This window comes from Rhineura floridana, chromosome 4, assembly GCF_030035675.1.
Source record: "Rhineura floridana isolate rRhiFlo1 chromosome 4, rRhiFlo1.hap2, whole genome shotgun sequence".
NCBI lineage: Eukaryota > Metazoa > Chordata > Lepidosauria > Squamata > Rhineuridae > Rhineura > Rhineura floridana.
The window spans coordinates 133,326,497-133,332,262 of NC_084483.1; positions in this window are offsets into that span (position 1 = coordinate 133,326,497).

Below are 5,766 nucleotides of genomic sequence, written 5' to 3' on the forward strand. Positions count from 1 at the left end.
TGAGACAATAGTAATTCAAAGTAGAGTGCCACAGAGACTATGGACCCCAGTGATAGTTTGTTGCCTGCAATACAAGTGGGACCTGCAACAAAATGTTGCCGTATAAAGCACTTCTGTTCAAGGGTCCAGCCCCTCCATTCCCTCCACCCCCAGTTTTTTCACTCCCCCTCCCACCAATAGTCAGCATTCTATGCTCATGGAACATTCTCAATTCTCAATCATCTGTTCATGGAAAAGATATCCAAATTAGGGTAGACACATGTACCGTTCTGCCGGTCCCAGTGTGTCTCCACCTCTCATTTCTGAAAAAGGGGGCACACAACATTAGTCAAACCCCACCCCTTCTTATTGTAAAGGCTGATAGGAGCAGCCTCAAAGAGATCTCACAACTGATTGGCAGATCAACCCAGGTGTGAACAATGGAAACACTTTGCTGTAGGCAACTAGTGTGCTCACACCCTTAGATGGAACAAAGTACTAGGGAAAGCAAGGCATAAACTTCAATCTTCACTCAAGAGGCTAGACAGAGGGCCCATCCATATGACTGTACAATCTGCAATGTAATTGCTTTGTGCCCTCATTAATTCACCGTTGTCCATATGACGCTGCAAGCCAGTATGGATTTTCGCATTCACAAAACCGCATTAGAAATACCACCGAAAAACCAATATGCTTTCCTGTATCGATAATCAATCGCAATGCCACAGACTTTTCTGCAATAGGGGTCCATGGGTGTTCTGCGATTCTGCTTTAGCACAGCTCGGGGGGGGGGCTAGGACACATTATATTATGTGAACCAATTGGCTCATATGGGCAGAGTGACAGGTGGAGCTTAGGGAAAAACAAAAATAAATTAAAATTCCATAACATTACACGTATGGATGCATAAACTTCGGATTTCTTAATACTGCAAGCAGAGAACAAACAGCTCAGGTATGGACTCTCTGATGACCAACCAATAGCGAAAATGTGGATTTTCGAGGTAGGTATGGATGGGGCCACAATTTTAGGACCCATTATTTGGCAACATGCAAATGGTCCAGACAGAAAGCAAGGATGTGCATGGGACAGTCGTGGACAGTGGACTTTTATTAGAATATTGCAGGCTTAGATCAGTAGCACATTCCTGTCTGCTAGTCATGAGCCAAGCAGTGTTCTCAATTACACCACAAGAATCTGAGGCACAGATCCAGATTTACACCTGTGTAACAGAAACCAGGGGTGCTTAGTTCATATCTTATACACACACACCAACAACATTTCATCACAGTTCTTGCTAAACAGATAGGGAAGAATGTCAGTAGAATTCATTGACTTGCTGAACATAAGACTGTTTAAATTCCAGTGCACTGGAGGATGGTGAAATCTAAACAAAATCTAGCAACATCACTTCAATACTCAGGGTTGCTGGACTGTTTGTTCCCCCTCCTCAACTGTGTGCTAAGAACTGGAATGGCTGATTCTTTGCATTTGGTATTTGCTCAATTATCTTGTGATTCTTGTAGAACTGCCTACAGATGCTGTGGGCAGAGAACTGGATTCAAATGATCTTCAGGTTCTGCACAGATAATATTTCCAAATGTTCTTTGCATTGGCAGCATTAATTATTTTATTCTTCTCTCTTTCTTTTAGGTTATTTTAGAAATATCTGTCTCATCTTTCAGCTGAAACTTCCAGTCTCCATTTATGAATGAAACTAGGGTGCCAGCTTTTTGACTTGTCCTGCTCCTGGGTCTTTAAAGCAGCCAGATTCAGAGGAGCAAACAGGAGAGTCCATTCCCATCACTTTGGACACTTCAAGATGACCTGGTTATTGAGCATTCATCCTGATCTGTTTGCAGGGAGATTAAACAATGCTGCCTATTTGATGAGCATTCATTCTGGTTTGTTTGCAAGGAGGTGAGATGACATTGCATCAAAGAAAGTAGTTATCCCACACTTTTCATTGTTTTTCCCTGTCACTTTCCTTCTTGCAAAAAGACCACAAGCTTTTGGGGAAGCGGGTTTGTTGCATAAGACCTCCAAATCAACATTAATTGTACAAGCTGAATTTGCCAGTATGTGATTGAATCCCACCTGAAAAGAGTGACAGTCTGGAAGCACTCTATCTCCATGCCAGGAACAGCCTCACCAGCTTAATTTCTGCAAGCCAGGAAGCTAAAGACATAGGAGCAGGGCCAGAAAAAGAAATGGCAGCTCTGTGCTAAAGGCATGGAGAGAGAAGAGCAATAACTGCTACAGAAAGATGGAATTAGAACTAGGGTTAATTGATGCAAAATTTGTTTGCGCTCCACTGAAGCTGGAGACATGTTTCAAAGAGAACTGAACATAGCATGATAGAGCCACGGCTGGCCCTTGGCTACACACTCTCACCTCACAATCAGGGCCAGCCCTACCATTAGGCACAGTTGGGCAACCACCGGAGAGGTGAGACAGTGGCAAGGTCAGGGCTGCATGAAGGAACCAGAGGAAACATGACACTGGCTCTACCAGTGTGCCTGTACAGCCCTGACCTCACCATGGTCTTGCCCCTCTCTCTCCTGATAAGGGGCAGCAACACTGCTGCTGGGTCTCCACACCACCAGGTGAGCTGTTATTGGGTGAGTAGGGGGCAGCATTGCCCCCCTAGCTGTTCCTCCTAAGCCCCCCCCCAATCTTCCCCTTTTTTGAAGGACAGAGCTGTGTATTCACATGGGCCTTTCACGAGACCATTAAACTAGCCCGCTGCTCCTGGTGCAGAGGAGGATGCTATCTCACTGCCAGGGATGAAACAAGATTTAGCTGCCTGTATAGTCAGCTGCTGTATATGGAGTGGGTAGAGCAAAAAGGCTTGGGCCAGCCCTGCTCACAATGATCTCTGAACAGCTGTCTTACGCAGGTGTCTGCAGTGCTTTCAAAAACATGCCAAGTCTATTTGGCCCCAGACAATCGTGGGATGCAAAGAAATTAGTGTGTGCATCATGGGCAATGATGGCTCCACCACACTACTTTTAAATTCTGTTACTACTACTGCTGCTGCTGCTATTACTGCTACATTTATATCTCACCTTTACTCCAAGGAGCTGAAGGTGGTGTACAAACATGGTTCTCCCCTTCCTGATTTTATCCTCACAACAACCCTGTGAGGTAGATTAGGCTGAGAGACAGTGACTGGCCCAAGGTCACCCACTGAGCTTCATGTCGAGAGGCGCTTTAAACTCTGGGTCCCAGGTCCCAATCCAACACTCTAATCACTTCACCACGGTGGTTCTCTTATGACCAAACTAGACATAAATGGCATGAAAGATCCTTGGTTAGACTTTTCATGCTGTTTTTTTTTAAATATTGGCAACCACTGGGAAGGCATATTGATTTGGGACCGCAGCGCTAGAGAAGGGGACAAATTTAATGTTTCTCCCATGCCATTTTCCCAATTAAAATCACCCTCCTCCAAAGTTGCCATTTGATCAGCAGGGAAAAGTTACCTATACCCTTATGATACCTGTAACATTTACCCAACTGGGCAAATTTATCTTTTATTCATTTACATTACTTATAGCAGCTAGGGGGAAAAGTAGAATTTTAATCTGGAAAATGGCATGGAGGGAAGTCCTGTGGCCCCCTGGCTGCTATTAATGCGCCATGGTGGGGGGAGGAGGAAGGGGAAACGGGATGCAGAAAATCCTCATTATAGGTTTCCCACATCCAATCTATTTGCCCTTATAGTTATAGTCTGCTTCCAGCCATAGGCTCACAAGACTTCATGCTCATTTAGCAAAACTTGCTTGTCTAACAACAAGCATTACCAAAAGATACTGGACATTAATTTCAAAGGAATTTCCGTGCATCTAACTTTCTCTGGATTAAGTTAGATGCACGGAAATTCCTTTGAAATTAATGGAACCTGAATGCTTAACCATAATTATATTCTGCTGATTTCAGTGGAACTTGGATGTGCCCAGCGTTCTTTAAATTGCATCCCCTGCCCCCCTAAGAAAGATAATTTGTTGTTCCCGCTATCTGCTCCCTTTTAGGATATATTTCAGTTTGGTCGTTCAGCAGTCCCTATTTTAGGCCGACCATCTTTCCCTTTCTGATGCTGGCACAGACGCAGCCTGCAGTTTGTAAAATCACACTGACACATCATTTTGCATGCCTTCCTCCCACACTACGCTACACACAGCCCAGCTGTTGTCATCTCTTATCATGTAGGCTTCCAAACAGGCAAAGTGGGTAATGGCTAAAAACTAGCATGGGCAAATATATAATCTTTACATGGTTACTTGTGGAATGATTTTGCCTAGGAGGGGTTATGTTTGGCTTCCATGCTCTCCACATCTAATTATCAGAGTTGGGCTGAGGAAGGAATGGACCTTGATTGGTGCCCCTCAGATTTCTCTGCCTTCCCCTTTTTTTGTGTTCCTGGTTTGCAAGGCAACCCTGAGGCTGTGGTCCTCAACTCTGCGTGCTGCAGAATAGAGGGGACTGTGCGGGATGCCATTTTTGAATACTCCTTTTTGTAAAATCATCATTATCATCGGAGCAGAAAGGAGCAGGTCCGCAGCTTGGGGGTACTAATGGATCTAACGTTGTTACTGGAGGTTCAGATGGCCTCAGTGGCTAGGAGTGCCTTTTTCCAGCTCTGGCTGTTTCACCAGCTTCGGCCCCTTCTGGACAGAGAGGACTTGGCAATAGTACAATAATCCAATAATCCAGATTGGTTTACTGCAATTAGGTCTATGTGGGGCCACCCTTGAAGGTGACTCAGAAACTTCAACTGGTCCAAAATGCTGTGGCCAGATTACTAGCTAGGGTTGCATTTAGAATTCCCTGTTCTAAAACAGTTGCATTGGTTGCCATTTGTTTCCAGGCCTAATTCAAGGTGCTCCCATTAGTGTTTAAAGCCCTAAATGACCTAGGTCCCAAATGTCTGAAAGGCCTCCTTCTTCCCTACAGACCCTCTCATGTGTTGAGATCAGCAGAGGAGCCCCTTTTGGCATTTCTGCCATCCTCAGAAGCTTGGCGGGGGTGGCCTGGGAAACAGCATTCTCTGTGACAGCCCCTAAATTGTGGAAGTCCCTCCCCACAGAAGTGCATCTGGCAACTTCACTATACAGTTTTCAGTGAATGTTAAAGGTGCACCTCTTTATCTTTGACACATGAGATGTATATTTTTAGGACCTGTCTTATTTTTTGTGATGTGATTTTAATTTGTTTTTCTTTAACAGCTGCAGCACTAGGGGACTGAAGGAGACCTGCCCTGGGAGTGAGCATCTGAGCATCTGGGTGCTTGCTGCTTGCTTGTTTGGGGTGCTGTCTCTCAAGACAGCTGAAGTCCCTGGTAAGTGCTGCAAGGACTGGGTCCCCCTGCCTGACCCTGGCTCCAGAGAGAGGCTGCAGTTAATCTTGCAGCCTCTTGCATCAGCTGCTGGCTGGGTCAGGAGGCATAAAAGCCCAGCTGCCCTTGGGGAGCCCCTTAGGGAGTCCCAAGGGTGAGGGCACTACCCCCCTTCTATTACCTTCCTTTTGTTTGTTTTAATTTTCTGTTAAACCAGTCTAGAGGAGATTGGTGGTGGGAAGGATGTGTGGTGCATGTGTACTTCCTGCAAAGGGCGAGAGCCTGTGCAGTGAACTGAATGGTAGGAGAAAGTCTCCAGATGCCTTCAGAGTGAGAGTCTGTAACTGGCAGAAGGCTGGCCCTCCCTGGGTTTGAGACAGGAGGGGGAGTAGATGGGCCCTGTGTGAAAACATTTGAAAGGGTATGACTGTTCCCAATTCTTGCAGAGG